The sequence below is a fragment of the Panthera tigris genome, chromosome B3, assembly GCF_018350195.1.
Source record: "Panthera tigris isolate Pti1 chromosome B3, P.tigris_Pti1_mat1.1, whole genome shotgun sequence".
Taxonomy (NCBI): Eukaryota; Metazoa; Chordata; class Mammalia; order Carnivora; family Felidae; genus Panthera; species Panthera tigris.
Window position 1 is genome coordinate 5,359,004 of NC_056665.1, and position 21,410 is coordinate 5,380,413.

General features: G+C 46.3%; 1 protein-coding gene, 2 long non-coding RNA genes and 1 pseudogene across 4 annotated transcripts in view; 2 read left to right on the forward strand and 2 right to left on the reverse strand.

The window, feature by feature from the left end:
* Positions 1-4,687: 4,687 nt before the first annotated feature.
* LOC122239180 lies at positions 4,688-9,419 on the reverse strand. The gene is made up of 3 exons (XR_006218132.1): positions 9,378-9,419; positions 5,393-5,526; positions 4,688-4,883 (listed from the first exon to the last, which is right to left on the reverse strand). It is a non-coding gene; the product is annotated as an uncharacterized LOC122239180 (long non-coding RNA).
* A 2,895-nt stretch (positions 9,420-12,314) lies between these two features.
* Positions 12,315-17,205, forward strand: LOC122239181. The gene is made up of 4 exons (XR_006218133.1): positions 12,315-12,481; positions 13,285-13,402; positions 15,359-15,492; positions 17,059-17,205. It is a non-coding gene; the product is annotated as an uncharacterized LOC122239181 (long non-coding RNA).
* A 497-nt stretch (positions 17,206-17,702) lies between these two features.
* On the reverse strand, positions 17,703-18,081 carry LOC107179255 (annotated as a pseudogene).
* Positions 18,082-20,620: 2,539 nt separating this feature from the next.
* The window catches only part of BLM (BLM RecQ like helicase), an 87,621-nt gene continuing 86,831 nt past the window's right edge, over positions 20,621-21,410 (forward strand). For both annotated transcript variants that reach the window (XM_042988006.1, XM_042988008.1), the window contains exon 1: positions 20,621-20,716. The gene's annotated coding sequence lies outside the window, so the exon portion shown is untranslated. The remainder of the gene's footprint in view (positions 20,717-21,410) is intronic.

The following is a 21,410-nucleotide window of genomic DNA, read 5'->3' on the forward strand; positions in this document are numbered from 1 at the left end:
TTTATTTATTTATTTAATGCTCTAACGTATGGTTTATCTTGGGGAAGGCTCCATGTGTCCTTAAACAAAACCAGCATATTCTGCAGTCATTGGGCAGAGTGTTGTGGACACAGACGTGGACAGAGATGATGAGTGAGCACATTATAGCCAGTGAGTGGCCAATAGTTCTGGAGACGCTGAGTTTAAAAGAAACAAACAAACAAAAAACTTGTTTGGCATATATCTTTGTTTTGGGAGTTGCAAATCTTCAACTGAATAGGAAATTGAAACAGAAAGCCAGGATCACTCCATAGCAGTCAGGAAGAACAGAGTCCCGACAGCCCCTGGGACCGCTCCTCATAAAGCTCAGAGGACAGCAGTGGGCCTTTCCCTGGCAGCTCCTGTTTGGATCAGGGACAAAGCCAGAGGCCTTATTACTCTGCCCCTCTATACTCCCCTCCCTCCCTACACCGCAGCAGATTTCTTTCTGCAGTAATGGATTCAAAGCCAAAGACTTTCTGCAATGTTTCAGGACAGTTTTTTCTGGTGGACTTTGATGTGCATCCCTACGTAAGGCCATATACACGGCAGCATGGTTTATAGAGATGTTGGTTTCTCAGGTTGGGTTCCCAAAAGCAAATACTGAGACGGAAGTCATGCGCACAGGGTATTAAGGAAGTGCTCCGGGGAGGAACAAGGGAAGGACTGGGGGAAAGACATAGGACAGGTAAGAAGCCATCGAGAGTATGATGTTGGCCAAGCACCAATAGATAGAGACGGGAGTTCTGAAGAGTAAAGTATGCCTTGGAGTTTGTCCCTCCTCATGCCCCTGTGCCGGTCAGTAGCCCCAGACGCAACTTGGAGTAGGTGTGCTTAAACTCCCAGGCAGTCCTGGCAATCTTTGTGTGCTGGTGTGCAAAGCAGCCCGAGGGAGAGCCTCTAACTGTCACAGATAGAAACCACTGGAAATGAAGGGCACAGAAGCCGGGGGGTCACAGAACAGAAATGGTGAAAGGGATTGTGCTGTTGTGATTTATAGTAAGAAATACACATACTTGGTCTTTGTCCCTGTTCCTGGCACAGAGCTCCTAAAATCCTGGGGATTTTCTAAGTGATGAGAGTGATAAAGGCGTCTTTTAAAGCTATGTGAATGAAGCGACTTGGAAAGCCCCTGGGTCTTCCTAAGGGTGGGCTGTGGCCAGGGGAACCAACTTTGTGATGAGAGGGTTCGGTCCCACCCCTCTCCGCCGACCTCCATGCAAGGGCTGGAGGTTGAATCAGCTGCCAATGGCTAATAATTTTATCCATCATGCCTGTGTAATGAAGCCTTCATATAAACCCAAAAGTATGGGGTTCGGAGAGCTTCCAGGTTGGTGAACATGTGTAGATTTGGGGAGAGTGGTGCTCAGAGAAGCCATGGAAGCTTTGCACCTTTCCCCACACCATGCCCTGTGCAGCTTGTAATGCCCCCGATTTCGAATCCGAGAGACCACCAAGGAGCCGATACCGATGCAAATGCACGAGGGTTTATTTGCAAGCTTGAGCTTGGGCCCGACTATACCCGACACAGCGGAGCAGGGACTTGGACCCCTAGGTTAAAAGGCGTAGCAGTTTTATAGGGGCCAGTGGCCAATGAGATTGTAACACACACAGAAAGTTGCATAGTCATGTCAGTCCACACGCAGGGGTAATTGAATTACAATTTACCCTACAGTAACTGTTTGAACTAGCCTATCACTCTGGTCAGAATTGGCACGCAAGTTTGGCGGGCAAAAGGCGGGGTTTACATTCTCTGGCGGTTAGGGGTTCTGCATTCCTATTTGAGCCAGTTTCCAGTAAGGGTGTGCTCAGCGGCTTGACTAGGGTGGGGGAGTGTCTTAAGCAATAAGTAGGTCATATGGGGGTTATACATGAGATGGTGGGTGTAGCACAAAATGGAGTTGGTCTTGCTCTGCTTGTCCAGGGGTAGGGGATTTTTGTTAAATTCCTTGGGTCCCACATAGCTCTTTCTGAGTTACTGTATATCCTTTTATAATAAATTGGTAATTGGGGTGCCTGGGTGGCTCAGTCGGTTAAGTGTCTGACTTTGGCTCAGGTCATGATCTAACAGTTTGTGGGTTCAAGCCCCGGGTCAGGGTCTGTGCTGACATCTCAGAGCCTGGAGCCTGCCTCAGTTTCTGTGTCTCCTTCTCTCTCTGCCCCTCCCCTGCTCGCACTCTGTCTCTCTCTCTCTCAAAAATAAACATTAAAAAAATAAATAAATTGGTAATCTAGAATGTTTCTTTGAGTTCTGTGAGCTGCCCTAGCAAATTAACCGAACCCAAGGAGGGGGCCATGGGAACCTCCAGTCTATAATGCTTGGTCAGACGCCCCAGGTGCCAACTTATGATTGGTATCTGAAGAGTGGGACAGTCTTGTAGGACTTCACCTTAACCCGTGGGATCCGATGTCATCTCCAGGCAGAGAGTGTCAGAATTGAGTTGACTTGTAGGACAGCTGGTGATGCAGAGAATCACTTGGTGTGGGCAAAAACAACACAGGTTGGAATTGGAATCAGAATCAGAGGGATCCAGTAGATACAGGCTGAGTCGCAACAGCATTTGCTATCTTAGGTCACTTACGAACGGAAGACCTTGACAACCTTTTAAAAAAAATGCTTTGCACCTACTTTAGTAGAATGGCATTTAATATATGGTGTTTTTAAAGCGGGTGCCCCTGGAAGTATAGCGGGAAGTTTTATGGCTCAACCTGTTAATATTTCAAGATGAGAAAGTCTTGTCTCTTTGATAGCTATGCGTCTTATACTTGCCAGAACTAAGGGCACGATCTAGGCTGTTTGATTCAGGTATCTGCACATACCTCGGACAATTTAGTTTTCAAAATCCTACTTTGTCACTTTACCCCCTCATGCTGAAAGTCTACAGTGACTTTCTTTTTTTTTTTAATTTTTTTTAACGTTTATTTATTTTTGAGACAGAGAGAGACAGAGCATGAACAGGGGAGGGTCAGAGAGAGAGGGAGACACAGAATCTGAAACAGGCTCCAGGCTCTGAGCGGTCAGCACAGAGTCCGACGCGGGGCTCGAACTCACGGACTGCGAGATCGTGACCTGAGCCGAAGTTGGACGCTTAACCAACTGAGCCACCCAGGCGCCCCTACAGTGACTTTCTTGCTGTTTCTGAGAGGCTTCACAGACTTCCTTTTCAGTACGACCTCTAAAGTGTGTGTCCCATTATATTAAAGAACAGGCGTATTTACATCTGAATGTGAAACCTTCCACAGGTCTTTGATGACAATAGTATATTATATTTTGCATATGGTGATATTTCTACATATCCTGTAAACATACATTCCTATTTATGTGATCAAGACTTCTTCATCTGGATGAAATGAAACAGAATAATAGTGTTGTGGATTGTGCCTTCCATTGTATGCTTTTAAAATGGCAGGCACAAGGGGCGCCCGGGTGGCTCAGTCGGTCAAGCATCCAACTTTGGCTCAGGTCATGATCTCGCGGTTCGTGCATTCGAGCCTTGCGTTGGGCTCTGTGCTGATGGCTCAGAGCCTGGGACCTGTTTCAGATTCTGTGTCTCCCTCTCTCTGCCCCTCCCCTGCTCACATTCTGTCTATCTGTCTCTCTCTCTCAAATGAATAAACCTTTAAAAAAAATTTGTTTTTTAATGGCAGGTATGATAGCGCTATGATCCACAATGGAACATGTCAAAACACATCAATAACTTTATCAGACTTCTTTGTCACACCCCCTTTATGCATGTGAGCCATTCCTGGATCATGTGAGGGAAATGAGGGAGAAGATTCTTGGACGCCATCAAGTGGCCATCTGGGGAATACCCAGGGTGAGCTGGGTGAAGACCATGGGGGCCTGGTTTGGAGCAGAGCAATTTCCAGGAGAGATGTTGGAGGACCCTGGTTGGTGGGTGAGGAAAACCACACGATGGCCTGAGAGGAGAGAAATGGTTGCAGCAGCCAAAGCATTTCCAGCGGGAGCATCTCACAAGGTTTCTTCAGAAGACAGTTGCAAGGCATAACACGTCCTTAGTCTAAAGACACTCGGAGATTTATTTCTCTTCGTTGTTTTCCCAATTGGCCACAAATATGAACAACCCCAAAGTCATCTGGTGCCAATAAAAATATTGGCAAATTTATTAGAAGAGTAGTGTGTTGATGAAAACAGTCAGCCCATCGCCTGTGCAGACGGCAGACATCAAAGGGGACATTACCCTGCCTCACGAACTGAAACCAATGAACAGATCCATCCGTGTAAAAGATGACAGTAAAATGTCTTTGAGGCCATTACAGGCTCTGTCAGGTGAACGGTGCCTACATCAGTTGAAAACCCGATGTATCAGGCAGGATCCCAACAGAAAAGAGGCGACACACTGGAAAGGGGACATTTCAGAGAGGCTAATGGAGGGATTACAGAAGTTTGAGCAGGGTTCCAGAAGCCAACAGGGAGGGGAGCTAGCAACAGAGGGAAGCTACCCTCATACCTGGAAGGGCAAAGGGAAGGGGTGGTTATGGAAACTGCTCTCTATCCCTCCACGTCGATCTGCCGCTGATGCACGCCATCGGCAAACCCAACTTCCTGATTCAGAGAGGAGTGGACAGTGGACCCGAAGGGCCAAAGAGAAAAAATCTAGTGGACTCAACTTCGCTTTGGCTTTAAAAATTAAGAGTATTTTATTGAACAAGATTCCCTGAGGGGGGAAGGCTCCGTGGTTAGTATAATTGGGGACGTCATGGAGGACCCAAAGTCTTTCATCTGTCTCCTCTCCTCTCCCCACGCTAGATTCTGTCTCAGTCACGAGAAGGCTGCTGTTGCTCGAGGTGCCACACTCAGACCCAACAGTGATCAGCAAAAGAGGATGACTCTTCCTGGGCGTCTGTTTTTGGGAATGAGGAAACCTTTCTCAGAAGTCTCCCCAGGAGATTCTCTCTCTCCCTCTCTGTCCCTTCCCCACTCATTCATTCTCTCTCTCCCTCTCAAAATACATGAATAAACCTAAAAAAAAAAAAACAAAAAACCTACCACCAACAAAAAAAGAAGTCTGAACAATCTCGTCTAGGGAAATGATACCCAACTAATCAAAATTTGCCCCTGAGCCAGTTTCTAGGGGAGGCGGGAGGTACATAGATGTTTGCACGAAATCAAGATTCTGTTAACAAAAAAGAGGGGAGAAACGTTGTGTGAAGGCAAACGGAGGGGTGTACAAAAAGCAGGAGCACAATTATAAGGTTTTTTTAGTATGTTGGAATTGGGGATAAAGGTGTGGGCTTTGCTTGGGCGCGATGTAGAAGGGTAATGTGGCCAGCCGAGACACATAAAATGAATACTGGCATACTTAGACAGCAGGTAGGGATTATAGTTTGGTTTTTAGAAGGAGTTCTGTACCTGAAGTGGAGCAGCCCCCTCGCCAGTGAGAGAGGAGCCAAGACAAAAAACGGAAGAAGGTTCCAACCACATAGATGTCCCGGTCACAGAACACAGGCTGGAGGCACGTCGGGAGCTACCAACCGCATAGAGAACTATAATAGGCAGAAGGGGAGTTGTCCCCGTCAGTCTCCGTACAACAAAGGTACTTTTCCCACCCCCCGCCTCTCATGGCAGAAGAGTGAGGTGCTTACTAGAATCAAGAATAATTAATGCTGGGGCTGGCAGGACTTGTTTAAGGGAAGAAAAAGCCTTTTAGATTTTTAAACCTAGGAAATCACTTAATGTTGTTAGCTTGAGTTCGATGCAATAGAGGTTTTATAGTTGAAGCATAATTTAATATTTGCTGTCATCAAAAGCCAGGCGTGTCTAAGAAGGTATGCATTTGTAAAATTGTGGTGAGCGCAGGTCCCCCCGAGGATGGCTGCTTCCTTAGAAGAAAGTGAGTGTCTCCCTCTTCCTGATTTATCATGTCCAAGTAATGGGCTGGGGACCAGCATAACTCTAATTTATTTCAGAGGTCTGGTGGCCCTTGAGAGCACAGGAAGACAGACAGATTAAGAAATCTCATTTGAGGCCTTTTAGTGAGGGGGAGGCCAACAGACGGCTGTTCACATATTGGATGAGAACGGTTTCCAGGAAGTGTTATGCTATTTAAATCACTTTTAAGACTTAATGCAGGAGTTCCGGGCTGTAACTGTGGATGAAACACGTACATCTACATTCATTCCCTCTAAAACCCTTATTAAAACCATAGTAAACTGATTTTTAACAAACTGCAATAAATCTACAAGGACAAGGAGAACAGAGGAGACAATGGTAACGCAATTTTGGAGGCCAGACAACAGAAGAGGGATGGTGATTGTCTTAGAAGATCCAAGCAGCCATTCCCGAGCCAGAAGTGGGATTCGGTAAAAACCAACGCAGTTTATATTATACCACAGAATCCTAAAAAGGAACAACCACCAAAAGAACCAGGAATCCCAGGAATTAGGAGCGAAGGAGGGTCTAAGATAATGAGGATTGGGTAGATCAATTTGAGAGCGCTTAGATCCCTGGATCTCCTTACCTGCTGGTCTCGGTTTCCCATTGGCACGCTCATTCTGACCATATTTTCTTTTAGTTCTTTGGAACGTAACTTTCTCTTACATCTTTGGACATACTTATACTACTTAGAGTCTTTGCTAAATCCAACATCTGGACCATCTTGAGGTCAGTTTCTACCGACTGTTTGTTGTTTTTCATCTGGGTCACACTGTCCTGTTTTCTTGCCTGTGTAGGGATTTTAGATTGCTTAGTGGCCCCTGCGGATGATACCCTGGAGGTGCTCTAGGTTCAGTTGTCTGCCAGACGTCCAGGATCTGTTTAATTCTCAGCCCTGTAGCAGCCTCTCGCCGGAAGCCCCGCGTAGCCTTTCCCTACACACGAGCGTCCCAGCTGTCAGCCAGCGGCTCACGGGGGACCTCCCACAGAGATTTCTGCCCCCCACACATGAAGTAGCGTCCCTTCCAGTGCCATGACCTGTAGCTTGAAGCTGCTTCGGCAGCCCTGGACCGTGATCTCTGCTTCCTCAACACAGCCAGGCACCACCGTGTGCCACGATGGGGTTGGAAACCTGTTCCCCAGCAGACAGCCAAGACGATTTGGGGTCTATCTCCTGTTCCCCCTCTGAGATCACTGTCATGCACTACCTGTTGTTCAGAGCCTGAGAATGGTTGCTCGTATCTTTTGTCCAGTTTCACGGTTGCTTTATGGCAGGAAGGCTAATCTGGTACCCGGATGACACCATCACTGGAACCCTTCCGGGATGTATTCTTATTTTCTTGTTATATCCTCCCTCCTGCCCTTCTTCATCCATCTAAGCCAGTTCTCTGTTTATTGGCTCCGATGAGAGATGAAGCGGTAATGAGAGGAGAAAACGATACAGTAGGCCCCCCTTATCCGCGGTTTCGTTTTCCACGGTTTAAGTTATCCACGGGCAGCGCAGTTCAGAAGCAGAGGGCGTAGGCGAACGCCACGTCAGGGTGCCTACGTCACTCACCTCCCTTCACCTCATCATGTAGGCGTTTTATGTCACATCCTCACAGGAGGAAGGGCGAGAACAGTACAATAAGGTATTTTGAGAGAGAGAGAGAGAGAGAGAGAGACCACATTCACATAACTTTTATTACAGTACATTGTTAGATGGTTCTATTTTATTATTGTTGTTGTTAATCTCTTACTGAATTTATAAATGAAACTGTACCCTAAGTATGTATGTATGTTTGTACAGGAAAAAATAGTTTATGGGTTCAGAATTATCCGTGGTTTCAGGCATCCCTTGGTGGGGGTGGTTTTGGAACATACTCCCTAGAGATAAAGGGGGGGATCCTATAGTCCCAAAATTTCCAGGGGCCTACACCTATAAGAAGACAGAATTCTAGGGGCAAATGGGTGGCTCGGTCGGTTAAGCGTCCGACTTCCGCTCAGGTCATGATCTCACTGCTCATGAGTTCGAGCCCTGTGTCGGGCTCTGTGCTGACAGCTCAGAGCTTGGAGCTTGCTTCGGATTCTGTGTCTCCCTCTCTCTGCGCCTCCCCTGCTCATGCTCTGTCTCTCAAAAAAAATAAACGTTAAAAAAAAAAAAAAGAAGAAGAAGAAGACAGAATTCTCTATGGAGACCAGATAAAAAGCCCCTCACGCAGAGGAAAAATAAATGAGGAATTAATTTGTGAGAACGGTGATGAGGTGGGTTCCAGAAAGAAAGGCCAGTGGCCCTGCTTCCCGGGCAGCACCCCAGGGAACACGATGGCAGAGGAGACACTACTGTCTAGGGTGTCAGGGCAAGCTGTGCCCCAGGCAGCCCCTCTAAGACCCCCAGGCCCTCGTCTGGCACCATAGCGGCAGAAAGATCCCCATGGCCCCCAAAGTGGGAAGGGAAGCTGAGGAGAGAGTCCGGAAGAAGGCACATGTACAGGAACAAGATACTTCTGTCTGACTCTGGGGAAACATAAGGACCACCCACCCTCCCCACGTTGGCACAACATGAGCCTCTAGAACACAGGTACCATTCAGCAGAAAGGAAAGAAGAGCCCCGATTCCTGAGATTAATTTGCTGTCACTCCAGCCAGTTGGGAGCCCAAAACATAGAATTATCTCAAAATAAAGACAATATTGGGGCGCCTGGGTGGCTCAGTCGGTTAAGCGTCCGACTTCGGCTCCAGTCACGATCTCGCGGTCCGTGAGTTCGAGCCCCACATCGGGCTCTGTGCTGACAGCTCAGAGCCTGGAGCCTGCTTCGGGTTCTGTGTCTCCCTCTCTCTCTGCCCCTGCCCCACTCATGCTCTGTCTCTGCTCTGTCTCTTAAAAATGAATAAATATTAAAAATAACACTTTTTTTAAATAAAGAAAATACCATTTATCACACACCTGAGTTGGTAAACTGAGATTCATCCTATGATAGGAAACACCACCATTTGTAAGGACTTGACAGAGCACTTTATATCCATTATCTCATTTAACCTCATTTCATGTGATGGGAGTTCACGACACGTGACAGGGCAGATGTCCCCAATGGGCATTTACTCTGTGCCAGGCCTTATGCTAAGGGCCTCGTGTCGCTTAATTCTCATCCTAATCCTGTGAGACGTGCACCACCACCTCCATTCTACAAATGTGAAAACAAATTCAGTTTTTAGAGTCGAAACTGCTAGAAGCTTTATTTTATGTTACTAGATCCAGGAGGCTAATAGGAGAATCTACAATATGATTTATAAAGTGAGTTTCTTTTTAGTTTAAATACACAAATTCCGTTTTCTTTTCTACAACAAACGTTCTAAGATTAAAGGAATGAATAATCTTCTTAGCCAAATATTATATTCTTTGCAGTTAACATTGTTCTTGCTACTTTATCTTTCTGTACTTTCGTTTGGATATTTCCCATTGGCCCGTTTTCAAGTTTACCAACCTCTTGCCTCTGCTGTGTCCAACTCTGCCGCTCAGCCCATCGGAATTCTTTATTTCAGATGTTACATGTGTCCATTCTGGAATGTTCATTTGGCTTTTACAGATTCCAGTTCTCTGTTGAAATTCCCCATCTGGTCCCCATTTTGTCCGTTGCCCCCACTATTTTCTTTAACATATTTAAATAGTTATTTTATTTATTTATTTATTTATTTTTTAAACATTTATTTATTTTTGAGACAGAGAGAGAGCATGAACAGGGGAGGGTCAGAGAAAGAGGGAGACACAGAATCTGAAACAGGCTCCAGGCTCTGAGCTGTCAGCACAGAGCCCGACGCGGGGCTCGAACCCACGGACTGCGAGATCATGACCTGAGCCGAAGTCGGACGCTTAGCCGACTGAGCCACCCAGGCGCCCCTTAAATAGATATTTTAAATCCTTGACATCCAGATTAGATGTGGGTCTACTTTTGTTGCCTCACTTTTCCCCTCTTGATGATCAGGTGCATTGCCCTGCTGTATCAGTTTCCTATTGCTGCTATAAGAAATGACCACAAATGTAGTGGTCTAAGACAATGATGATTTATTATCTTACAGTTCCAGAGGTCAGAGGTCCAGAATCAGTCTTGTGGGGCTAAAGTCGAGGTATTGGCAGAGCTGGTTGCTTCTGGAAGCTCCAAGGAAGCATCCAGTTTTGTCTTTTCCAGCTTCTCGGGGGACCTGCATTCCTTGACTTGTGATCCCGTCTCCCCATAACTCCAACTTACTGCTTCTATCTTAACGCCTCCTTCTACTGACTACGACCCTCCTGCCTCCTTATAAGGACCCCTGTGCTTTTATTGGGTCCCCCTGGATAAACCAGGATAATGTCTCCATCTTAAAATCCTTAATCACATCTGCAAAGTCTCTACATTCACAGGCTCCAGGAATTAGGACAGACATATCTTGGGGAGGCCAATGTTCAGTCTACGATAACCTGCTTTTTCGATGACTTATAATGTTCTATTATATGCCAAATATTGTGTATAAAAGAGTCACAGAAGTTGAAGTTAACTATATTTCCCCCGGAGGGTTTACCCATCCTCCGGAAGGCACCATAGCTTAAAGGGATGATGCCTCAACCCAATCAGAATGGAGCTGAGTTGAAGTGAGTGGCAACTTTAGTTAGACTCTGTCCACCCCTGTTTTTAATTACCATGAGAATGAGATCTGCCTTGTGTTTGTTGCAGGCCCTTCCCTTTAGCGGGACTCAGCCTTCTAAACACTAAGAGAATGCAGATCTTACCCTGCCTTTCCAGCCAAGGCCCCAGCCAGGCCCTCCGCTATCCCCTGCCCCCAGTCTACCCCAGCACTTACCAAATATCCCGTGGGCAAAAGAGCCTCATATCTAGATTCTAGCCTGTAACAATAGCCTGAGTGGCCTCAACAGTTCAGTGTAAACCAAGCCCAGTCGTTAGCCTATGACCAGACTTCACAAATGACCCAGGGAAAAAATGACCAACAATCTCAGCTCACCCAGAATGGGCTCTTCCTTCTCTGTTTTCCACTGCTCTTTGATGTCTTTAAAAATATGATGAGCCGGGGAGGGGTGCCTGGGTGGCTCAGCTGGTTGAGCATCCAACTTCGGTCAGGTCATGATCTCCCGGTTCGTGGGTTCAGGCCCCATATGGGGCTCATGGAGCCTGAGCCTGCTTTGGATTCTGCGTCTCTGTCTCCTCTGCCCCTCCCACACCCCGCGCGCGGGCGCTCTCTCTCTCTCTCTCTAAAATAAATAAATAAACTTAAACAAATATATATGATTTTTGTAGCTTATCCTTCCCCCCCAATTGCTGCAGCAGGAATGATGACGTACTGATACCTACTACATCCTACTCTGAGACAGAAGTTCCTTGTGGATAACACCGAATATTCTGGAAGACCTTTGCAGTTATCACTGGATATCTCAGAAAGCTTCCTGAATCTTCTCAGCAAACACAACACAAGGCAGGCTGTGTATACATAACCTTAACTTTATTTATTTATTTTTAAAATTTTATTTATTTTTTTAGTAATTTCTACACCCAATATGGGCCTCAAACTCACGACCCTAGATCATGGGTTGCATCTTGATTGACTGAGCCAGCAGGCACCCCTAACCTTAAATTCAGTTGAGATCTTGCTTCATCTATTTGGTCTCTTAACTGTTAATGTTTTTTACTTTGCTCCTGAGTGATTAGGAGTGTAAATATACTTATCTTACTAGTACATACTTTGGAAATTCAATGTTGTTGATGTAATAGGATTTGTTCTTCCTAAGGTTTATAAAATACCATTGCAGCCTCTAGTTTTTGTATTTTTAGAAGTCTGTATTTAATACTATGAATGGGTAACACTCTCAGATGTGTAAATGTCAAAAGATAGAAAAGGATATACAGAGAAGTCTTTCTACGATTCTTTCCCCCATTTACTGAGTTACCGTTCCACAACAGGTATCTTTGATTATTAGTTTCTTATCAGAAAAAAATTAAATGCATTTGCAAGCCGATACATAGAAACACTATTTTCCCCTCGTATTATTACATAAACAGTAGTATATTATGCCTATAGTTTGCACCTTGCAAATTTTTTAAGTATGAAAGGGAACTTAACATCTCATGTACTTGATCGCACTGCAGGATCCAGGGCGTCGGACAATCCGATCAGAACCCAGTTTCTTTCCCTATCTTGCCTGTACTCTCCTCTGTGGTGGCTTTTTCCCAGGCTAGCTCCCACTCCTCCTCCACCTGGTGCTCCCTTCGCAGTCCCAGCTCCAAGATGACACCCTGACAGGTTGACAACCCCACCAGAAAGGGGACGCCTGCGCTGCTCCCAGTACATTCTAGCAACCGACCGGCTGGAACCACGGGCCCATCCCTGAACCAATCACGGAGGCCTAGACAGCGGGAGATGCTGATTGGCCAGGAGGAAGTCACGTGACCGCCTCTGGGGCTCCAGGCGTGAGAAGCCATTCCCACAACGGCCAGAGCCGCGTGGCCTGGGAGTCGGAAGGGGTGGCGCTCCGAAGGGATATCAAGATGCGGCGAACAGACGGTCCTCCACGGGTGAAAACGACAGATGTTTACCGCGGAAGGTTCTCTTTTGTTGCCTTTGGGGTTTTGGGGGGGGGGGAGCTTTTTCATGCCTGGAAGCTCTTATGGTATGCCCAACACACACGTGGCCGCGGTGACACACTAGCGTCTTGGAGAGTGTCCCAGCGTGGAGAAGCGCTGCTCAAACCGTTTTTCTGGATTCTGTATTTGTGTGCCTGACATCTCCTAACCACAGGCCCGCCCGAACAGCCAAAGTTGTTTACATCTCGCGTGCGATGCTGCTTTTGCAAGCTCTGAAAGTCCTACTCAAACCCTCCCGCCTGTCCTACGCCCACACCCACAGGCCCCTCCTTTATATAACCCTCGATCCTTTCCCCTGCCCTAGATCAACCCAGGGTTTGGGGCCAGACATCTAGGGACAGCCCCTATGCCCCCAATCCTGCTGGAATTATTCAGACTAGGACTTTATCAGGTAAACATTCAAAAGCAAAACAGAGGAGGTGGGGGTGGGGGGGTGAGCAGGGGAAGGTCTGGGACAGCCAGGAGACAGGGAAAAAAAAAAAAAAAGGAAAAACTTTACCCATCTAGAGATACAGCTGTCTGGCTGTTCTGAAAGATTTTTTTTAAGTTTATTTATTTATTTTGAGAGAGAGAGAGAGAGAATCCCAAGCAGGATTGAACTCACAAACTGTGAGGTCATAACCTGAGCCAAAAAACAAGGTCTGGCGCCCCTAAAAGATTTTAAGAGGAAAAAAAAGATGTGTGTTGGGAATCCTCCAAGAAAGGGACAGGTTAGGTTGTGGAAATATTGGGGCTCTTCTCTCTCCGTCTTTCCTCTTACCAGCTGGAGACAGAAACTAGAAACCACTCTTTTGGGCAGCTAAAAGCCTGAAACAGGAGAAAAACGGTAGGCAGAGAAAAAAGAACAAAACATCCCTAGATGCAGAGGGAGAAAATAAAAGGTAACTAAATAGATTATGTATCTATATAATATTTTAACACAAATGTATAATAGATACTTTACATATGTATACATGATATCTAACTAAAAGACATTTCCTTAATTTGACCCAATTGGAAATCCAAAGTTTATGTACAAAAAACTTACATACTAAAACAATTTGTATAACAAAAAGATAAAAACAGGGATGATTGTCTTTTGTGTGTCTGCAGCCCAAGCTCTAAATTAACTCTAGCAGTTGCAAAATGTACCAATTGACAAAACTTTATGGTTTTAATACTGGGGCTCAAATTGTAGTTAAAGCCAGAGATTCCACTAAACTTAAACATCGTGCCTGCTATAATCTTAAGAAAGTAATTAAATATAAGCTAGAGAAAAACAAAACAAAACTTAGGAATGTCTCACTTTATAGCCTTGCCTAAATTTTCCATAGTCAGAATACCCATTGCCCTAAAAATAGGCCATATTGGACACACACGCTCTAATGCAATCAACAATAAATTAAAACTAAATCCTTGGCTGGGGCACCGGGGTGGCTCAGTTGGGTAAGCGTTTGACTCTTGATTTCAGGTCAGGTCGTGATCTCGTGTTTCGCGAGATCTAACCCCGAGCCAGGCTCCGCACTGACAGTGCAGAGCCTGCTTGGGTTCTCTCTCTCACCCTCTCTCTCTCTGCCCCCCCCACCCCCCACTCATTTGTGTGTGCTCTCTCTCTGGCTCTCAAAATAAATAAACATTCTTTGAAAACGCAACAAACTAAATCTTTAGCAGTTACAGATTGGCTCGATACACTGGACTCCAGACACCCCTTAGTTGAAATAGCTATTATGGCCCAATGTAAGTTACAGTAGGGCCTTCAAGGATTAAAACCTAATTAACAAAGGGGTGATGATCCCCACTGCTTCTCCGTTTGACAGGCCAATTTCGCCTGTTTCTTAAACCTGGAAAATACAAAAGGTGCTGTATCAGTCAGCTTGGGTTGTCATAACCAAATACCACAGAATGGGTGACTTCAATAGCAGGAATTTATTTTCTCACAGTTACGGAAGCTGGGAAGTCCAAGATCAAGGTGTTGGCTGATTCAGTTTCTGGTCAGGCCTCTCTTCCCGGCCTGTAGGCCTTCTCACTGTGTCCTCACGTGGCCTTGCGTGTGTGGTGCAGGGAAAAAGAAATCTCTCTCTTCCTCTTCTTGTAAAGCCACCAGTCCTGTTGGACTAGGGGCCCACCCTCATGACCTCATTTTTTTTTTTTTAACGTTTTTATTTATTTTTGAGACAGAGAGAGACAGCACGAACGGGGGAGGGGCAGAGAGAGAGGGAGACACAGAATCGGAAGCAGGCTCCAGGCTCTGAGCCATCAGCCCAGAGCCCGACGCGGGGCTCGAACTCACGGACCGCGAGATCGTGACCTGAGCTGAAGTTGGACGCTTAACCGACTGAGCCACCCAGGCGCCCCTCTCATCAACTCATTTAATCTTAGTTGTGTTCGTAAAGGCCTTATCTCCAAATACAGTCCCCGTGGGGGTGGGGCTTCAGTGTATCAGCTTTGGAAGGAGACTAATATTCAGTCTACAACAGGTGACTCGTGGTGGATTACTGCATCATTAATGCTCTGGCCCTCATACCCAACATCTAATATTATTAAAATTACTGAATCTAGGGGCGCCTGGGTGGCTCAGTCGGTTGAGCATTTCAAGTCTTGATTTTGGCTCAAGTCGTGTTGCCAGGGTCATGGGATTGAGCCCCAAGTGGGGCTCTGTGCTGACCGTGGAGCCTGTTTAAGATATTCTCTCTCTCTCTCTCTTTCTCCCCCCCACCCCCCCGCCTCTTTCCCCAACTTGTGCTCACTCTCACTCGTTCTCAAAAATAAATTTACTGAATCTATCCAGTCAGTAATGGGTTTATATTTTGCTCTTATAAATGTGGCTAATACGTTACATCGAGTCCCCGTTTCAACAGCCTCTCATCTGTGCTCTGCCTTCACCTCTGAGGGGACACAACGTAGCTTTTCCAGGCATGGGGAGCCTCAACAGATTTGCCACTGCATGCAGTCTGTGCAGATAAGATCTTCACCGTGTCCACCAGGAGCACAGGTATGCCATGATGACATCTTTCTCCAAGGAGACTCATTTGACACGCTCATTGCGGACATATAGTTCCTGTACCTTTTAGTCCTTTGGGGGGCTGGTGGCGACATACTCCTCATTTACAAGTTTTACTTCCAAATTAAAATCAGCGGGCACTCCCATTAATGCCCTCAGAAACCCCTTCACTGTAGAGTCTTTGGCAACCTCTTCTTATGCCTCCTGGAGTTTCTAGACTACTTACGATGGCAATAAGTTGCTCAAAGGCTTGTGATGCAAGAAACGAGCCCTCTAAGCCTCATGCTGTACGCTATTAAAACAATGATAACTGGCTACACACTGGACTCTCCTGGGAATAGAGGCTCTCATAGACCCTGAGGCTGTGACCTTCCGTATCCAGCTGGGCCACCCATTGTGCTTTGGGTCATGGAGACTGACTCCCACAAGACACCTGCCTCATGACCTGAGATCATGACCTGAGCCGAAGTCGGACGCTTAACCCTATGAGCCACCCAGGCACCCCTTCAACATGTTTTTAATACAGTTTGCAAATTTGACAAAAATATTATTAGAGGGGAACCTGGGTGGCTCAGTCGGTTGGACAGCTGACTTTGACCCAGGTCATGATCTCGTGGTTTGTGAGTTCGAGCCCTGCGTCGGGCTCTGTGCCGACAGCTCAGAGCCTGGAGCCTGCTTCGGATTCTGTGTCTCCCTCTCGCTGCCCTTCCCCTGGTAGTGCTCTGTCTCTCTCTCTCTCTCTCTCCCTCAAAAATAAATAAATATTTAAAAAAATTAAAAATACATTATTAGAGGCCAAAAATTTCAAGTCTGTTTTTTTTTTTTTTTTTTTTTTGGCTAATGCCATATAAATGGAAAACTGAGTTATGGGCTGGCCTGGAAGGACTCCTTATACTTCCCACCTGTTCCTCTTTTTCACGCTCATAGTAAAATGTTCTGAAAATGTTTCCTGTGTTGTTTCGAGCAACTTAGGCCCTACTTCCTGAAAGTCTCCGCTACTGTCACCTGAAAGTTTCCTTGGTACCAGACAGCCACAGGGCCAACTGTTCTGTGTTTTGTTTTGTTTTTTACATTCTGTATTTGCCCTTTTGACATCTACTAAACACACTGCCAAATGAAGAGCCAAAGCGTGTGATCCTACTTTTTCAAGCACGGAAAGTCATATCAGAAACCCTGCAGCCAATCTCAAGTCCCTAACACAGCCGCCTCCTTATCTGACTCTCCTACACTATGCCAATGTTTGCCCTGGACGAAATCATTTCAGGGCCAGGTACTAGACATCTGGGAACAGTCCCCAAGCCTGGGGCCTTCACACTTCACAGGATTATTCACACTAGCCAATCCCAAGCCACTTTCCCTGCCCTGGCTTGCCTTCCCTGTACGAACCCCGATTAAGTGTCTGGCTTAGGTTTCTCCTTGCTCCTCTCTGCGTCCTGACCACACCTGTTGCTTCCCCACGTGGCCCCGTGTGGCGTGCTTCCTCCTCTCAGGAAACACAGAGTAATAAAATCTCTCTGTGTCCTCACTCAGTCACTTCTATAAATTAAAATTTTACAGGTTCAATGGAGACAGGAGCCACTGCTCAGTTCTCAGACCCAGAATACCAGGCTCGTGTGCATACCTGTGTGTCCCTGTGTGTGTCAAAGTGTATAGGACATAAAATTTAACATTAAACATCTTACGTGTACAGTTGAGTGACGTCAGTTACATTCACAGTGTTGTGCAACCATCACCAGCATCCATCTCCAGACCTCTTTTATCATCTCAAACAAATTTTACCTGTTTAACAGCAACTCCTTCTTATACCCTCCGCCCCAAACCCTGGTAACCACTACTTTACTTTCTGCCTCCGAATTCTGGGTACCTGATGTTAGTGGAATCACACAGTAATTGTCCTTCTGTGCCTGGCTTATCTTATTTAGTGTAATTTCTTCAAGGTTCATATTGTTACGTGTCAGAATTTTATCCCTTTTTAAGACTGAATAATAATCCATTGCCTATAGATATCATATTTGTTTATCCACTCATCTGCCAATAGATGTGGTTTTTTGGCTATTGTCAATAACACTGCTATGAGCATTGGTGTACAAATGTCATTCTCCACATAACCAAAAAGAGCTTTCTAAAGTCTGTTCAAGTTACTTGTGTTTTGTTTTGTTTTGTTTTGTTGCAGTTTTATACCTTTATTTGACAATCAGCGATTAGCTCCCATCCACATTACTGGTCTGTGGATTTTTGAAAGTGGTGACAGGTACATAGGCAACTAACGTATAGAGCTGTATTGGTGAATCTTCATCCTCGTTATGTTTTCTAGCCTACTGCACACGGATACGGTGTGGAACATTCCTTACACCTTTCGGCCCAGACAGCTTTGTTGAGCCTGGTGTCCATGTGCACATCTGGAGTTTCCATCTCCCTCCTGGAAAATTTCTGGATCTCTTTGAGTACCCGAGGGGCACGCTTCTTGAACTCCACTCCATGGATGTGCTCGTGAATGTTGATGATGTGTTCTCTGGTCAGTACCTCGGTGATGGCAGAATGGCCCGTCTCCTTCTCACCACCCTGCTATGCAGGAGCCATTCTGCTGGGCCCAGGGTTGGAAAGGAACTATCCAAGTTACTCTTCTCCTGAAAACCTTCTATAGTAAGTTAAACAACAAGGAGATACCATTAAACATCCTGCAGAATGGCTAAAATGAAAAGGATTGGCAATTTCAATGTTGATGAAGATACAGATAATGGGACACTTACACGGTGTTAGTGGTAGTATAAAATGATACACCCGCTTTGGAAACATGACTGTTTCTACCAAAGGTAAATATACGCTTACCCCTATGGCCCAGAAACCCTATTCCTAGATACTGTTTATCCCCCAAGAAGAAGTGATGCATACGATCACAAAAGACTTATGTAAAAACGTCCACAGCAGTTTTATTTATGATAGCCAAAGGGAAAAAACTCAAATGTCCATCATTAGATGAATGGATAAATAAATTGTAGCATGCTCATACAATTGTATACTGTTGATAAAAGAATGGTTTTTAAAATCAAGTATAATCATGACTCTTATAAAGACATAAAATAAACACATGTCAAAGGTTTTATTTAACTCATTAATTAATGAGATCCAGAAAGATAGTACAAAGGAAAATTCAAAGTACCACACATATATACTATAGAGAAATAATGAAATACTTTACAAATAGATGCAAAACTGGCAGAACTGATCAAATTGACAATAATTAAATGCGTTCCTCTGGACACAATTTGCATTTCTATAGACAAGAACCTGTCTTTAAAACAATTTAGAGATGTTCTTTACCTCGAAGACAATGAAAGGCATAGAGCCTACATGGGATCAGATACCCCTGAGGGTGTGCTAGACAACACCTTATTTTTCACTGGACAAAAAGGATGTTGGGGGCCATTTCACAGTTTTCACAAAATTAGTAATAAAAGAGAATGAGTCTCTGGTACATACAATATAAATAAAGCTCACAGATACGATGTTGAGAAAAAAAAAAAAAGCAGTTATAGAAGAATATACGCTGTGTAAGACCAGGTTGCTGCTGCGGGGAGAGCGAGCTGGGAAGCTCCACAAGGGAATCTTACCAGGTGCTGGAAATGGTACATACCTTGATCTGGGTGGTGGAGATCCATACATACACACGTATATGTAAAATCATTGATTTCACTTAATATTATGGCACCAGGCTCTCCCCTATCCCACTTGTCGCCACATCCAACAATTGCCACTTACCTTTAGGGTGAAGTCCAAACCGAGATCTGGTCCGTTTCCTCTCGCGTATCATCTCTCCATATTGCTCACTTCCCTGCCATTTCCTCAAAGGTACCTTATTGTCGTCTTTCCAGTTTCCTGGCCTTTGCTTCCAAATCATACCTCTTACTCATCTCTCAGAATCCCACCTAAAGCTGCCACTCTGTGGATGTGTCCTTCCTAGGTGCTCCCATAATATGATCACTATTCCTATCGCTTTTGTCATCAATGTGCAAGTGTCCGCCTCCTCCACCGACGTCTACGTCTAACATCCTGTGCGCTCCATGAGAAAGTTCTCAAGAGCTTAGCACAATGACTGGCACTAGGGAAGGCAGAAATGTGAAGGACAATGAAGAAAAAAGCTAAAGGAGAATTCAGGCAGTGTGTGGCCCAGGCAATTTCAGCTGGGTTTCACACCTCATTGAGTTCTGAGACGACCCGATCATTCTGGGTAGTACCCTCCTTTTGAGTCTAAGTGTACTCAGCTTTCTCTTTTGGTAGATTTTTCATACCTTGTACCTTGTCTCCATCTTGCTTCCTATTTGGCCATTTGGCTATTAAAAACCTGCTTTTGCTTTTTCCTGTAGACAGTAATTTAACAATAATGTGTTTTGTTTGACTGCGGTGTTATTTTTGTAGCATTTTAAAATCGGCGGATTTCACACATAAACACGTTTTCAGTTTTTCTTAGAAGAGAAGGGATGTAAGGAAGGGAGGAAAAGTAGAGAGGGAAGCGGAAGGGTGGGAGGAAAAGAAGGAAGGGAAGGAAATAAAAAAAAAAAAAAAGATCTGGCATCACAGAGCCCACAGTCGCGCGTGTCAACAATCAACTGGAACAGCAGCATGGCTTCTCACTCAGGTACCTCACCTGTCCACCGAGGCATCTGAGTTTGAGATCCCTTTCCCCGTCAATGACAATTTACAGTCGCTCACGTATTGGGGCAGAGGCCAGCTCTACAAGGGGGTGGAGAGCAGAATCCCCCCAAGTCTCACAGAGACAGCGGATAAGAGCCAAAGAGGCAGGGGTGCAGAGCTTTGACCTGGCCTGTGGGAACTGCCTAGTCTCAGGCTCCTCTCAGTTCCGGGGTTTTTCACCCCAGCTCGCTTCTAGGCGCCTGTCTTCTTTAAAGCCTCCCCCGACAGTAAGAAACACAAGGACAACAAAGATCCCGAGCGTGCCGGAAGCCCACGTTGAACCACGGTCACCTGACCTCGGATCTCAGACTCTGATTGGGCGCTGGGAACACCCCGCCCCAGCAGCCCACGGGGGCGGGGACAGGTACCACGGGGCAAGGGCACTGGTCGGTCTCCTCAGGAAGCAACCAATCGGAATCGGCCGGCTTCCGGCGCGAAGTGAGCTGGCGCGCGGCGCGGGGGCTGCGGCGGCGGCGCGGGGAGTTTGGACCGGGGTTCCGCCCGCTGCGGGCCTGCCGGAGAGGTGAGTGCGGCGCGCTTGAACTTGACAGGACTGCGGGCCCGGCACCGCCCAGCCCAGCCCCGCTCCCGGCGACCCGGCCCGGGGCCGGAGAGGAAGGTTCTCCGTTGCCCGTCCCAGTTGGGCGAGGCCCGCGGAGCCCTCTGTCGCGGCCCGTAGCCCGAGAGAACGCGAGAAAAAGCACGCGTGTTCCCAGATGGGGAAACAGGCCCCGGGGGTGGGGCCGGGATCGCCCCCGGTGTCGGTGGAAGAGCCGGCCTGGCACCCGTTGTGTTGTTGTTGGTGTACTCCGGTACCTACCACAGGGCCAGGCACACTGCAGTCTGTGGATGATACCAGCCCAGACCTCTGGCACTTCCCCCATCTCCCCGGTGAAGACCGAAACTGTACTTTTTCTCGAGCTTTCCACGGTCACGAGCCGGGCTACTGTATTTTGGGCGTACTGTGTGCCACGTGCCTGGGACCCATTTGCTTACAATCGTAGCCCCACAATACGTCCGCAGAGGGGGGTGGTTAAGGACACAGACCGCATCACTTTTCCTGGCTTCGAATCCGGGCTCTTCCACCTACTAGCTCTGTGATTGTCCACTCGTCGTTTAAACTAAGTGCCTCGGTTTCCTTCTGTCGTGTAGGGGAAATCATGTCTTCTGCACCCTGCAGGTTTTGTTAGGATCAAGTGGCTTAATATATGCAATAA